This window comes from Crocodylus siamensis, chromosome 1, assembly GCF_052110815.1.
Source record: "Crocodylus siamensis isolate JL-2025a chromosome 1, ASM5211081v1, whole genome shotgun sequence".
Taxonomy (NCBI): Eukaryota; Metazoa; Chordata; order Crocodylia; family Crocodylidae; genus Crocodylus; species Crocodylus siamensis.
Window position 1 is genome coordinate 137,328,693 of NC_143395.1, and position 16,166 is coordinate 137,344,858.

Consider the following 16,166-nt stretch of genomic DNA (forward strand, 5'->3'; position numbering starts at 1 on the left):
CCTAGAGGGCTCACAGACAGGACCTTGGGGCCCCCCCCCACAAGCCCTCCTGTGCAAACTCTGCACTAACTCAGGCGCCGGGCCCAGGAGTGCACCTGTTTGCGTGGTCTGTTCGCAAGGCTCCGGTCACGCAGCTCCCTGGGGGGGCTGGGCCAAGTAGGAGCCGGGGGGGAGGGTGTGATCCTCCTCAGCCCACTTAGCCCGCACCCAGCTGGCTAGGTCCCTCCCTCCATGGCCCCTGCTTACCTGGGACACCGGGGCTCGTCAGGGGTCCTGGGGTCTCACTGGGGGTCCCTGGGCTCATGGGGGCACAGCAGGCTTACACCCGCGCATCTCGGGCCGGAGCTGGTATTCAAGTGCTTGTCACTGGGCATGTCTACATGTTCATTAATGCACTGTAATTGGCACTACTGCACATTAGCACAGATGAATGGGGGTTTTTTTGTGACATTAATGCACATTAGACTAAGTCACGTTTTTTGCCAACCATGCTAATGAGCAGTAGAATTAGTCTTCTGTGCATTAAGCATCTCATGTAGACATGCCCATTGAGTCTTGAGTGCAGTTTTGACTCATTGATGTTCATTGTTAAAAAGAACTGTTCACACTCATATGTTCTCAAGAATGTGATAACATCTGTGATGCAAAGGATTTTATTGTTGGATAGTTTTCTCTCAGGTATTGGTAAAACTTGCAAATCGCAGCTGTTGAGAACTTATTCTTCAGCTTAGTGTTACACTGAAGATCAATGAATTGCATTTGCAGATCCTGAGGGGCATCCATCAGGACAGACAGTAGGGTACTGAAAACTCTGAACTTGGTTTCATGGCCCTAATATTTAGAGAACCTATCCTGAAATTTGTGCCTGACATCAGCAATCTTGACCACGTACTGCTCCAAACCCTTCCCACCTTCAGCCCTGGTGATATTGAGCAGTGACTTCAATGGGGAGGGACTTACTCATTGCACTGAAAGACCTGTTTCTCCTAAAGAGACAGCTTCCTTTCAGGGGTGCAGTGTCACAAAACTTGGTCACAATCTGGTTCAGACTTTGCAGTTATGTGTTCAGCACGCTGAGATGCTCCAGTATGTCCACCAAGAAGGCAAGGTCCTGCAGCCATTTTTTATCTTGAAGTTCAGCTATGGATTTCTGTTTCTCACTTATAAATCTCACGTCACAGTTTAAGAGAGCTCAACGACACAGCCAGTGCACTGCAGCATAATATGACATTCCACAGTGAAAATCACCTTCTTCCAAAAGGTGGTTGAACTGCTGATGTTTGAAAGCCTTGTCTCAAAAGATATTTACTTTTTTTTCTACCAAGCATTCGTCCTGTGGTCCATGCCTGCTGTTCTGGCATTGAGAGATTCCTGATGAAGAATGCAATGACAACACAAAACTCATGGCCTGGATTGACACTCTATACTTTGCTCTTGAATTTAATCCTGCCTTCCTTCCCACTGAAGTAAAAAAAACTCTCTCTCGGTTCGTTTTCTTTGGAGGCTCATTGAATAACAAATCCTTAGGCACACATTGTTGGTGAGACAAAAGGTATATATTTGCAAATAGGGTCAGAGGGAGAAGACAAAAGATCAAAACCCTCTGCCCCTGAGTACAATCATTAGCAGGCTTTTATCCCCTCTTTTCTGGCACGTGTACAGAAAGAGGAACTCTTACAACTCATTTCCGGTTCATACAAACATGCATGAGAATACGTCAGATCATGCATCCCATGTGTATTATAATTAACTACTTAAGTATGCGGGGCGGATAGGTTTAATATGTATTAGGTTATTGCGCTTGCCCAGAAAGCACTGGAGGTTATGGAGGGTTTAACTTCAAGGCTAAAATGGCAATTATTCTTATCTTAGCCTAAAAACCGTGGGAGCCATCAAGGAAAGTGTGATTTAGTGTAACAAAGAGATAGTAAATTTGCAGAACAAAGAGAGCTCTTGGAGTTTTTCCTTCAGTTTCTAACCCCCACTTCCCTCTCTCATTAAGGAGACAAGGAGGGCTGGCAAAGGACAACACTATTGATAGGAGCTAACAGCTATTGATAATGCATTTTTAATAATATTTCTAACAATATTCCCCCCTCAAGATGCTTTCTGATCTTTACTTCATTTGGGCATATCAAGATAATTACGAGGAATTTTTCTGAGGACCATGACTTTTGCTACAGTCTGTGCTTTTAGAGGGACTGCTGCAACCTGCATTCCTTCTACTGTGGTGGTTATCAATCTAGTAAGACAAGGAATGAGACAAGGGATAAAAATCAAACCAGTTAGAGCACACAAAAGCACAAACCCTACTTTTTTCCACCAGGGTCCTCCGAATAATTGAAACCACCAGTCCTTATTCCATGTGGTTTCCCACGTTTGTATTGGTACATGGGCTATTTTCCTAATCTCTTTGGCAATCTCTATGACCACCTTCCCGTTATCATCTATTTGGAGGCAACAATTAGAAAGGTTGAACTTTCCACAGACTCCGCCATCCTCTGCGAGTAAATAGTCTAAAGCCATTCGATTTTGGTATATGGCTTCCCTCATCTGAGAACTTTGTCGAGCCAGCAACTCGAGAGCAGTGGCGGTCTGGTTAGTAATTACTTCCAAGACTGCCTGCAACCGGATGATTCTATTTAGCATATATATTGGTGTCCGGTAGCCCCAACTTCCATCATTAGCCCATGTAGCTGGTCCATAATACTCAATAATTCTCTGAGGAGGCCACTCATCCTCCTTCCACTTTTGGGAGCCACCCTGTGTCAAACTTACATCAATACTTCTCTTGGCCCTGTTCCAATCATCATACAAAGAGACTCCCAGCTTATTTCCAACCTCAGATGGTAACAAAAAGAAAGATGGTACAATTACTCCAATATAGCAGGTTCCCGTCCACCCTCGTGGTAGGACCGTATAGGCACGCTTTCCACAAATCCAATAATGTCCTTTTAGGGCCCTGTGTTCCCCTCCCAAGGCTAGGGGGTCACGGCTGTGGAAAAGAAGGGGATAGTATTTGGTGCCCTTATGCCCTAAAGGGCCAGTGTGATAGTTACTCAGTTTAAACTGACATTTTCATATGCCATCTTTATCCCTATACTCGCACTTGGTTATTTCATTTGTGTCATTTAAGGCACTCCAATATGCATTAAACCTTGCCACTGTGCCATTCAGGTGTGCCCATTGCCACTTATAAATGTAGGTAAATCGTTCGCCTCGGGTCTTTTCATATGCCTGACATCTGGTAGGGTCAGGATCGGAAGGTAATATTCTTGTCCTTTTGAGATTTTGCATCTGTGTGGAGATTGGGAGCCTAACGGCAGCAGAATTCCATTGATCAGCATACCTGCTGCATACTTGGGCCCATTTTAATGTCCATGTACACTGACTATGTCCTAACCTCCTTCCTATACCATTACTGCTAATACAGTACTCTCCCAATGCCACTTGGGAAAGATCCTAGCTGTGGTTCTCATCCTATTCTTGACCAGTACTCTTAACATCTGCTTTGTCACTGACTAACCATTTTGGGGCCAAAGGAAAAGCCCTCCAAGGCCACTGTTCTCCGGCCTCTCGGAGCCCCCCACAGGCCCAGCAGTTGGTAAGATTAAAAGTACTTGCAATTCTCTCCATCATATCAACATACAAATTTGTCCCTGGGGGAGTAATTTGGGAAAGCGGGGGCATAGGCCAGTGGCTAAGGCTATGCAATCCTGCTTCTTTCATTATGCAGATAACAACAAGGCACATTATAATTCCCACCATATTTTCCCTTTTACTTTCCGGACTAATTTTCTGAACTTTGATTAAGCCGTCTCAGGCGCACTTGGAGATCACCAGTAGGTTCACAGCTCCACTTGCTGGCTTCTTGTTCCGAAGACGACTCAGCTTTCGGAGTGAGTTCGTCTTGGGAGTTGTTGTCCTCTGACGCTTGTGGATGTCGTTTCACACGGGTATGGTGTATCCAACGGTCATGGCCAGCAATCTTTACAGCGGTGTGGGTTGTTAGAAGTACCTGGAAAGGGCCACTCCACCTCTCAGTCAGAGGTTCCTTCTTCCACCGCTGCACCAAGACCTAGTCTCCCGGGGAGAAGTCATGTACCGGTACGTCTAAAGGCAGGCGCTGAAAGGAGGCTGCATACCTGTGAAGAGAAAACAAGACAGACTGCAAAGCAATAACGTACATATAAAGCTCACTATTACCTAATTCAAAAGTTACATTCTCTCGCATCCCAGGAGGTAAGACTCGAGGGGGCTTGCCAAACATAATTTCATATGGGGTCAATTTAAGGCCCCGTCGGGGAGTGTTTCGAATGCAAGTAAGAGCTAGCGGCAATGCTTGAGGCCACTTAAGACGTGTTTCAATACAGATTTTGGTGAGCAAAGTCTTTAAAGTCCTATTCATGCGTTCCACTTGTCCTGAACTCTGTGGTCTCCATGGTGTGTGTAATTTCCAAGTAACCTTGAGAGTTTGCGCGACTCCTTGAACCACTTTTCCCACGAAGTGTTGTCCTTGATCCGACTCAATGGACTTAGGCAGGGAATACCGGGGAATGATCTCCTGCAACAAATACTTCACTACTGTAGCTGCAGTGGCAGTCCTGGTGGGCCAGGCCTCGACCCAACCAGAGACCTGGTCTACCATGACAAGCAAAAACCCGTGATGTCCGGACCGTGGGAGCTCGGCAAAATCAATCTGCCATGCCTGTCCAGGGTACGTTGCCCAGGGTCTACCTCCCATTGGCACAGGGGGTTTCCTTCGGGGGTTTACTTTCTGGCATGTGATGCACTTGGTAGCAATGCGCTGAGCTTCTACATATAGCCCTGGAGCTACTGCTTGGCGAATCACTAGATCACCCATGGCCAAGCCTCCCATATGGGTTCTTGCATGGAGCTGTTGCAGCACCTCCCGAAGCAATGGCCTAGGTATCATGACTTTCCCTCCTGGTACTATCCACCACCCCTGGGAGTTCTTTTCTGCACAAGCTCCTTGTGCAAATTTATCTTCTTCAGGGGAATACTGTGGGACTAAATCTTGGATGTCTGGCCATATGGCATGGGACATGGCCTGCTTGGATACCTCCTCCGCTTCTCCCCCAATAAATGCAGCTTCCTTTGCTGCTGAATCAGCCTTTGCATTTCCAAGCTTATGCTTTTCCTCAGCAGCCTTCCCATGGGCCCACACATGAATGACTGCTACCTCTTTAGGCTGGTGGAGTGCCTCTAGTAGCTTGATAATCTGGGGGCCATTAGCAATTTTATTCCCAGAGGCCGTAATAAAACCCCTTTCTTTCCACAATAGTCCGTGTGCATGGACTGTAGAAAAGGCATAGCAAGAGTCAGTGTATATATTAACCCGCTGGTCTGTCCCCAGCTGTAATGCTCGGGTGAGCGCAGTGAGTTCTGCGGCCTGTGCCGACCATGAGCTTGGCAATGACTCCCTCCATACTACCTTATCCAAGGTTACCACTGCACATCCTGTTCGTCTTTTTCCATCGATAACAGAGCTGGAGCCGTCTACGAAGTATTCAACATCTGGGTCCTCAATTGGGTCCTCAGCAAGATCAGGTCGCACCTGTGTGGTTTGATTTAGGACCTCAAGGCAGTCATGCATCGGTTTCCCTGGCTCCGGCAGCAAGGTTGCAGGGTTTAAGGCTGTGGTATGTTTGAAAGTAAGTCCTGGATTAGAGAGCAAAAATATCTCATACCGTGATTGTCTGGAGGGGTTAAGAAATTTCCCTCCCTCAGTCCCTAGGATCTGGGGAACTCCATGAGGAGTGAGTATTTCCATATCCGCACCCATGACTATCTTCTGGGCTTCTTCAACAACCACTGCTGTGGCTGCCACAGCCCGAAGACAGGCTGGCCACCCGAGTGCCACTGGATCTAGAACCTTTGAGTAATATCCCACGGGTCTCCAGGTTGGGCCCGATGGCTGTGTCAGCACCCCTGATGCAACCCCTCGATTCTCATGAACATACAGTCGATATGGCTTTTTACTGTTTGGGATGGCCAGGGCAGGGGGCTGGGTTAATGCTGCTTTAAGCAGATCAAAGGCATGCTGCATTTCTTTATTCCATTTCCATTTAGTGAGACTCTCCTTAGTCAGTGAGTCATACAGTGGTCTAGCCTTCCCGCCATAATCTGGTATCCATAGTCGACAGAACCCAGTTAGCCCTAGGAATGCTCGTAGCTCCTTGGGTGACTTAGGTGGGGTTAGACCTTGGATTGCCTGTATGCGATCTGCACTTAGGGCTCTGACTCCTTTTGAGAGCTTATATCCCAAAAATGTGACTTCAGGCTGACATATCTGGGCTTTCTCTCTAGAAACTTTATATCCTTTTTCCCCTAGAGTGTTTAGGAGTGACCTGGTGGCTTCCTCACAGAGCTGCAAGTTTGGGCTTGCAACTAGCAGGTCATCCACATACTGGAGGAGAGTCACTGCGGGGTGTGATCCCTTCCACTCCTCCAAGTCCTTCTGAAGGGCAAGTCCGAAAATATGAGGGGCTGCTACGAATCCTTGTGGGAGAACTGTCCACATGAGTTGGGCTTTATGGAAGGTGTCTGGATCCTCCCATTCAAAAGCAAACAATTTTTGACTGTCTCGGTGAAGGGGAATAGAGAAGAAAGCATCTTTCAAATCTAGCACTGAAAATATTTCAGCTTCCCCCGGTACTTGTGTCAAGATCGTGTGAGGGTTCGGGACTACAGGATGATCTGAAAGGACCTTCTTATTTACAGCTCGTAGGTCTTGGACCAGTCTGTATGAGACCCCATCTGCCTTTGGCACTCCAAGGATGGGGGTGTTATAGGGTGAGGACCCTTCCACTAGCCATCCGTACCTCTTGTATTTCTCTATTAACGGCTTGAGTCCAGCTCTGGCCGCTCGGCTGAGTGGGTACTGCTTTACCCGAACGGGCCCCTCCCCATCCTTGAGTACGATCCTTACCGGGGAGACGAACTTAGCTCGCGCAGGGGTTCCATCAGCCCATACCGAGGGGTCTACTCCGGTCATGTGATCTTCTGGACTTACTGCAGGGCGTCGGTCCTTCAGGAGAGCCATCTGATAGTTCGAGCTCTGCTTGACAGGTAGCTGGACCACCATCTGATCGTCTCTGAAAAAGATCTCAGCTTGCAATTTTGTGAGTAAGTCCCGCCCAAGGAGTGCAACCGGGCAACTTGGAGAATACACAAAGGAGTGCTCAAGCAAATGATCTCCCACTTTGGTGAGGAGTGGTTTACAAACAGGGAGTCGGGTTTGCATTCCCTCAATCCCTTCCACAAGTACATGCTGTTCACTAGTTCCTGCACAGGGGGGTTTTTCTGGAATCATTGAAAATGTAGCCCCAGTATCCACCAAGGCTTCAAAGTTTTTGCCACCAACCCTAATGGTTACCATGGGATCTTCTCGGGCTCCAACCCGAAGGGTAGTGGTCTTAGATCCCTGTCCCCTTCATTCTGAATCCTCACCCTTGTCTTCTGCCCGCATGAGGTGACCTCTCGGTTCCCTCTCTCTCTTCTCCTTCAACTTCGGGCATTCCCTTTTCCAATGTCCTTTCTCTTTGCAATAAGCACAAACGTCTGCTCCCACTCTTTCTCCTTTCCCCTTCTGCATCCCAGCCTTTTCAGAGTTCCCTCCAGTTATAGCAGCTGCTAGTGCTGCCATCTGTCGCTGAGCCTTTTTATCCTCCTTGCGCTCCTGCTCTTGCTCACGATTCCCATACACCTTATATGCAATTTCCACCAGCTCTGAAATCGGTTTCCCAGCACCTCCCTCAGTTTTCTGTAACTTCTTACGGATATCAGCAGCAGATTGACCAATAAACATAAGATTTACCATGCGCTGGTTATCTGGGGCTTCTGGATCCAGATCCGAAAACCTGCGAAACGCCTCATACAGCCTCCCAAGGAAAGCTGAGGGATCCTCCTCTTTTCCCTGTCTCACTTCATACAACTTAGACAGATTGGTAACCCGAGGCACTGCCTTTCCCATTGCTTCCACTATAATTCCCAGATACCGTGCACTCAGCTCTCTGCCTTCGGCAGTGTGATTATCCCATCTTGGCTCTTCTACAGGGAAGGTATCACGCAGACTACGACCAGCAGCACCCTCTAACTCAACTCTGGCTGTCGCAATACGCTCTGCTGTACCTAACACTAATCTCCTCTCCTCCGGGGTTAGGAGGGTCTGGAGCATCATCTGGACATCAGCCCAAGTGGGTCGATGAGTCTGCCCAATAGATCGAAACAAATCCCTCATCTTTTCAGGGTCTTCACGAAAAGAGGGGCTCTGATTCTTCCAGTTAAACAAATCTGAAGTGCTAAATGGGGTGTAGACAAAAGTTGCAGTGCCTCCTTCCCCAATAACCTCTCGCATCGGACAGTTCAGCACCGGCTGTGACTCTACAGGCTTGCGCAAATAATAACCCTTATTTCCTGATTCAGATGAGGCACTTGGCTGAGGCTCACGCTCTAACTCATTAGGTATGCCTTGGTACGTCGGTGGTGGTCTCTCTAAGGGAGGGGGCGGTGGTGCAGAAGGACTGGATGCCGAGGAGGCGTCTGACTCATCTTCGCTACCCGACAGGGCAACCGGAGCACGGGTCCGGTACTCAGCCAATTTAGAATCCCCCCCCTCATTAGACTCAGGAAGTACAGGCGCCCCCCCCCGAGTCTTTTTCTTAACAAGCATCACATGAGACTTTACTAAGTAATTCTTAATCCAAGGTGGCTGATTTTGAACCACCCACAACCAACAATCAATATAAGGAAACTGATTCCAATACCCATTTTGCATAACAATTTCATGGATAGCTATCACTTCTTTTAGCACAAAGGATCCTTTCGGGGTCCAGTGGACCCCAAATGTTGGCCACTCGAGTTGACAGAACTTAGTTAAATCATCTTTTTTCATTTTTATTCCGTAATCGGCCGGCCTTGCAAATTTATTAAAATGACGTAATAAGCACCTTAGAGGGGTATCCGTGTTTTCTACACGGGAGCTAACCGTACCCATTTTGCCCACAAAAGTGCACCCAAGGCACACCAAATACCAAAAAGTCCCTTACAGCAGATGATTTACCATGAGAACATGCACACCTCCTGCTCCGGACCCAGAACCAAATTGGGCAAAGGGAATTCGTATACTCACTCAGATACCCCAGAGATCTCGATCCAAAGCCAAAAATGTGTACCTGGAGACTCCAAAAAAAACCAAAATTTGCATAGGAGCTCTTAGTGTTCCGGATGTTCCGGCTCACACCTCAAGCCCCCCCTCAGGGCGAGCCAAAAAGAAAGGCTCGGCGCGCAAACCCCCCAGGGGGGCAGAGACGATGTGCCGACGAACTCCGGAGTTATCCAAAGAAAGCCCCACGTTGGGCGCCAGATTGAAGTAAAAAAAACTCTCTCTCGGTTCGTTTTCTTTGGAGGCTCATTGAATAACAAATCCTTAGGCACACATTGTTGGTGAGACAAAAGGTATATATTTGCAAATAGGGTCAGAGGGAGAAGACAAAAGATCAAAACCCTCTGCCCCTGAGTACAATCATTAGCAGGCTTTTATCCCCTCTTTTCTGGCACGTGTACAGAAAGAGGAACTCTTACAACTCATTTCCGGTTCATACAAACATGCATGAGAATACGTCAGATCATGCATCCCATGTGTATTATAATTAACTACTTAAGTATGCGGGGCGGATAGGTTTAATATGTATTAGGTTATTGCGCTTGCCCAGAAAGCACTGGAGGTTATGGAGGGTTTAACTTCAAGGCTAAAATGGCAATTATTCTTATCTTAGCCTAAAAACCGTGGGAGCCATCAAGGAAAGTGTGATTTAGTGTAACAAAGAGATAGTAAATTTGCAGAACAAAGAGAGCTCTTGGAGTTTTTCCTTCAGTTTCTAACCCCCCCTTCCCTCTCTCATTAAGGAGACAAGGAGGGCTGGCAAAGGACAACACTATTGATAGGAGCTAACAGCTATTGATAATGCATTTTTAATAATATTTCTAACACCACCATGGAATAAGCTGCATTTGGTGAAATATTCATTACTCTTTCCTATTGCATACCTAATTTGTCTGAAGCTGTGGTCACTCTGTTAGCATTATCCTTTCTTGTAGCTGTGTCTTTTATTGGCACTAACTCCACAAATTCCTTTTACATTCATATCTTGATCGACACCCTGAACAAACACAGAGGTGTACAGCATCACACATGCCTGTGCTTTCATCAGCTGCTATGGAGAAAGAAGCAACCACTTCTTGCCTTGTTCTGGACTTGACTCTGCAAATTATCAAGTCAGTTACAGATCTTGTTGGCTTTTGTGTTTCTCGAGAGGTTGGTATTTGCAAAAGTTACTGCTTCTCTTGGGACACAACATCTGCAGCCTTCATCATATTTCTTCCAGAACTCTCCTTCAGTGAAGGGCTTTCAAGATGTAGCTGTTTCTTGAGAAAGAACATAGCTAGTTCTGTCACTTAGGTGATATACCTGTGTGAAGATAGATTGTTGCTTTTTTAACTAATGCTCTAATTCACTCAATTTGCCTTTGCACAGTTTTCCAGTAAGCTTATCATACTGGACACCATGTCATGACTCAAAATGTCTCACAGGGACAGAAGATACTCATAAAGTGGTATAAGTGATTGGAAACTGGTTCATATCTGTAACACAACAGAAGTTCAGTTCACATAAACCACTTTCAAAATGGCTGAAACTGGTTTAAGGTAAGCCTGGATGGATGTAGTATCAGATTTAACTGATTTAGATTAAATCAGTTTATTGAACTTCTGTCCCAGATCCCCTCCAGATTCAAGTAAACTCATGGTTCCCAGCATCCCAGAATGGTTTGCACCTTCCCTGCAAACCCCACCACCCCCTCGCAGGGTGGGCAGATTAACCTTGGCCTAAGCAGTCTGTTCCAACTGAGTAGGGAGGCATGCTCTAGCATTCCCCAGCTTCTGGCCTGGACCATTGCAGGATGGGGCTGCATTTCTGGAATCAAAAGTGAATGTCTGTTCTCTTATTAGTTCAAGCTACACAGTTTAAGACTAACCTGCAAAAACTGAGACATTTCAGCCTCAGGCTTCTTGACTGCCTGTACTTAATGTGTTCTTTGAGACCAGCTACTACTTGCTTACAAATCAAACACATGGGCTTTCTAGTCACTTCCATGAAGAATGTTTGAGAGCCTCTGTTGCTCTTGAAATACACAGTGCACCTTGTCCAGTTCCCCCTTCACAGCCATCAGATCTGGGTTATGGGTAACACAAATATATGAGGCGTGACACTTGCTACATTTACTCACTGTGCAATGGGTGACTTAACAATATTGTTACAAATGTGGGTGTAAGTCTTGTAAATAATAACACTGGCTTTGTGTTTTCAAACTCTTTTTATTCTAACCACCCTGTTCACACAACATCACCTTACATGCAGTCTCACTTCTTCATTTGCAACCACTACTGGTCAACAACAACCACCTGCTGCACTTTACTGCTTACATGTCACACTTGGCCGTTTCTCAAAAAGTGCCAGTGCTCTTCCTTCCAGAAATATTTGTTTACAATTACTATGAACTCGCTGCTGTTTTTCTTTCCAGCCATGTTAGCAAGGGATAGGGAATGGAGCAGAAGTAGCTGAGAAAGACAAATAGACGGGAAGCCTAACACGAAGACAAGTTGCACTTATTGAGAAGCGCTACACAAAACACAAGAAGAAGAAAGAAGGAAGCTGAGAACAGAGAGAGAAAGATGAAGACAAATAGCAGGCACACACTGGGGTGGTCTTGGTGACTTTGGCTAGGTCAGCCAGAGAATGCTATTATCTGGTTTCCAGTAGTGAAGGAGAGCAAGGCCACCTTCAACTCTTCTTTGACATTAAACTCACAGAGAGTGCTGCAAATTACAAGAGGAAATATCTGGAAGACAGTGGACTGGATGTCCCACCTCTGTGGACTGTATCCAGCCTGGGGGTTATGTTTGATACCACTGCTCTAACTCAAACCTATCCAACTGACAGCCTAGATGCCACATACAAGGGGTTAAATTGTGGCCCCAGGCTCCTGTTAGTCATTACTCCCCACATTGCTCTGGCTGCAGTGGTAGCTGGAGTAAGTCCCTGGGGTCCCCCTCTGGCTTCTGCTTCCTGCTGCTCCCCATTCCCAGGGGTGGGGCAGTGCAGCAGTGCAGGCAGCTAAGATTGACCCTGAGATGTGCGGTACAGTGGGGGTAAAGGGTGTCTCAGGTGCATGGTACTGGTGGGGCATCCACATGGGAACACGGTATAGCAGGGAGGGGTTGCAGGCGTGTTGTGCAGTGTATGTGGGGGTGATTGTGTGGTGTAGCAGAGGGGGTGGTTGGTGGGCATATAGTGCAGCAGTGTGCAGCAGCACCTGTGGGGTGTGCAGCCCAAGACAGACATAGCCTACAGCAGGGGTCAGCAACGTTTCTGGGCAGGGTGCCAAAAACACCCACAACCTTGACTTGTAAGATGTTGGTGTGCCAAGGGTTGAAGGCAGGGGAGCTGCAAAGGGCTTGACCCTTGTTGTGGCAGTGCAGCCTTAGCCCCATCCCCACTGTCTTACCCTGAGGCACGTGTGCCAAGCAAAATGCCTTCGTGCACCACATTCTGGCACCCGTGCCAGGGGTTGCCTACCCCTGGCCTACAGGGTGTGTGGCCCATGGGGCGTGCAGCCCCCTTCCTCCCTCACTTAGAAGCTGGACAGCCCTTCTTTAAACCATTCCCAAAGATAAGGGTGACACGTTTCAACAGGTAGGACAATCCCTCCAGTAGAAGGCAGCAGTTGCTGTGCACACAAAGCAGCAAAGCTTGTAACACTTAGCTCCTGCTGACTGACATGGCAGCCAACTGTGTACATACGGGGAATGGACACCTGCTGTAAAGGAGGATTAGGAGAACCTACTCCAGAATACCGCAGGGGTGAACCCTCCAAGTCACTATTGCTCAAAGAAAGAATGTTACATATACAACCTAACGCTCCTGTTATGCTATGGTGGTATTCGTTAGGCCTGTGCGAGTCGGTAGTGATCCAATCCAGCTTCAGATCTGGCTGCTTTGGATGACTGCGATCCGATCCAGAACTCCAGACCAGGTTTCTGCCTTGATTCAGCTGAAGCAGCTCCAAAGCTTCAGAGCTGCCTTGGAGATCCGGCCATAGGGTATAATGGGGAATCAATGAAATATCTATAACAGTAAGACCTACCACCCCTGCAGTTTTGACCTCCCTGTGTTGTAATGCATAGACATGATAGGAGTTTTGCTTTCAATAATTTGGGGTACAGTTGCCCCAAAACCCCTGCACTGATCTTCTAGAGACTTGGCAGGCTTTGTGGCCTCAGTAAGAGCCATGATCCCTGCAGTTTTCACCCCACCATGTTGTAATGCCTAGACGTGACGTGAGATTTGCTTTCAAGAATTTAGGGTGCCGCTCCTCCCAAACCCCTGCACCTATCCTTTCAAGCTTGGCAGACTTCATCCTCTCTGCAGAGTCTACCATCCCTGAAAATTTCATCCAAATCGGACAAAAAACAACAAAGTTATAGATAGTCCATTGATTCCCCGTTATACCCTATGGTCAGATCTCTGAGGCTGCTCCGAAGCTCTTTGGACGCTCCGAACAGCCAGTGCTTCGACCCGGACATGCTGCTTTGGACCCCAAAGTGTCCGAAGCTTCTCCAGATCCGAAGCTCTGTCTGAAGCCTTGCACAACCCTAGTATTCGCCAGGGGGTGAAAAGGACTGGTTAATTATGGATGGCTTAGAGCTGAAGAGTAAAACAGGAACACACTAAGGGTTATTTCATTATGTTTTCGAGCTGCTTATATCATATTAACATTTATTCTCATAAATCTCTCTGTAAAATCTACCTCTGCCACAATACTAGCATTTTGTTGCTGTCTGGCATGGGTCAATCCAGTGACCTGAGCTGAGGTGTCCATTCTCAAGCTGAACTCTGGTTTCTTTCTTGTTATCTCACAAATCCAGCCTCATGTGCCAGCTACATTTTTTCATCTGCCTGTTTCATCATGTCTCAAGCCTAAGCTGTGAGCTTTACCTTCAGCAAAAAGGATCTGAAGGCTGAGGCTGCTATGTATTTCTATGTTCTCCTTTATTTTTGCATGCTTTAGTTTTTATTCTCTTTGCACTTTTTCCTCTGTGGTAGTGTTAGTGAAGCACAACATAACCTAAGCATGGTGCTGATGCAAAATGTCAATGTGAAACTATTTGTACAACAAATATTTTAATTGAGGGCTTTTTTCAGGGACTGATTAACTGGAGTTGGGGAGGAGGAACTGAACAGGTAACCCAGTTTGGCTTCTTTCCAACATGAAAATGTCTGAAGGTCTTGAGCTAAGTCATATCTGGATCCATGAAAAGCGGGTGTTTCACATCCAGCTACTTGGCACTGGTGTGCCCTCTGTAGTCGGAGCACCTGACCTGTTTACCAGAATAGCTAGAGACTTGGAAACCTGCTTGTGCCACTGAAGCCTCATTCCCCACATTCCAGTACAACGAACTGCACAACCCCAGCTGCAGAAAGGGAGGATTTTATTACATCACCAATGATTTCCTACTCATGCAGGCTACTTTTTTTAAAAATTCATCCTGGTGATGTCCTCACAGATGAGAAGATAAACAACATCCATTCTGGGATATCAGGGAATGGGGTGCAACAGCTGGAGAGGCTGCTGTGATTAAGCCTGTTAGCTCTCAGCCAGAGGATCTCCTCCTTACCTTATATACTTCTAGCAACTAGTAAAGCAACTGGAAACCAAAAGTTAATCGTCAGACTTGTGAAACATTGTAATGTGGAAATGGGTTGTGGAATCTTCCTTAGCAGGTTAAAGAAAGATCAGGGCTCCTGGGTCCCAAATGCTGCAACCACTGAATGGCTTTTTGATGGTCTGCTACATTCAGTTGATTTCATAGATTTCATAGACATCAGGGCTGGAAGGGACCTCAGGAGATCATCGAGTCCAGCCCCCTGCCCAAAGGGCAGGAAGTCAGCTGGGGTCATAGGATCCCAGCAAGATAAGCATCCAATTTACTCTTGAAGGTGTTCAATGTAGGTGCTTGAACCACCTCCACTGGCAGACTGTTCCAGACCTTGGGGGCTCGGACACTAAAAAAATTCTTCCTTATGTCCAGCCTGAAACGGTCTTGCAGGAGTTTGTGACCGTTCGACCTCGTCATCCCTTGGGGCACTCTGGTGAACAAACGTTCCCCCAGCTCCTGGTGGTCACCCCTGATAAACTTATAGGTGGCCATCAGATCACCCCTGAGCCTGCGCTTTTCCAGGCTAAAGAGCCCCATGGCTCTCAGCCTGTCATCGTAAGATCTGTTTTCCTGACCTCCGATCATGCGTGTGGCTCTCCTCTGGACTCTCTCAAGCTTCTCCACATCCTTTTTGAATTGTGCAGCCCAAAACTGGACGCAGTACTCCAGCTGCGGCCTCACCAAGGCCGAGTACAAGGGAGAATGACGTCCCGGGATTTGCTCGAGAAGCATCTATGGATGCAAGCCAGCATTTTGGTAGCTTTACTAGCCACAGTATCGCATTGCAGGCTCATGTTCATCTTGTGGTCAATGATGAGCCCCAAGTCTCTTTCTTCTGTAGTGCTATCCAACGTAGCACTGCCGAGCCTATAAGGATGCTGCAGGTTTTTACTCCCAAGGTGGAGAACCTTGCATTTTTCGGTGTTAAACACCATGAGGTTCTCATCTGCCCATTTGCTGAGCTTGTCCAGGTCAGCCTGGATCACCCACCTATCTTCTGATCTTCATTAATGAAGATGTTGAACAGTATGGGTCCCAGGACAGAGCCTTGAGGGACCCCACTGGTCACAGGGCACCACGATGAGTGACTGCCATCAATTACAACCCTCTGGGTCCGACCACGGAGCCAGTTTCCCAGCCAGCGGATCGTGGTGGAGCCAAAGCCACAACTGGGCAGTTTGGCCAAGAGGTGATCATGGGATACCAGATCAAAAGCTTTTTTGAAGTCAAGATATATGAGATCAATCTCTTCTCCCTCGTCCAGGTGATAGGTCACCTGGTCATAGAAGGAAATGAGATTGGTCAAACAAGACCTACCCGCAACAAACCCGTGCTGGCTATCCCTTAGGATGTTAGCCTGGACCAGT

The 16,166-nt window shown here is 47.2% G+C and overlaps 1 long non-coding RNA gene across 1 annotated transcript in view; it reads right to left on the bottom strand.

Annotated features, from left to right (window-relative positions):
* Positions 1-665: 665 nt before the first annotated feature.
* Positions 666-16,166, bottom strand: part of LOC149873390 (uncharacterized) — a 31,457-nt gene continuing 15,956 nt past the window's right edge. The window contains exon 3 of the long non-coding RNA XR_016441927.1: positions 666-10,492. This is a non-coding gene — a long non-coding RNA (uncharacterized LOC149873390). The remainder of the gene's footprint in view (positions 10,493-16,166) is intronic.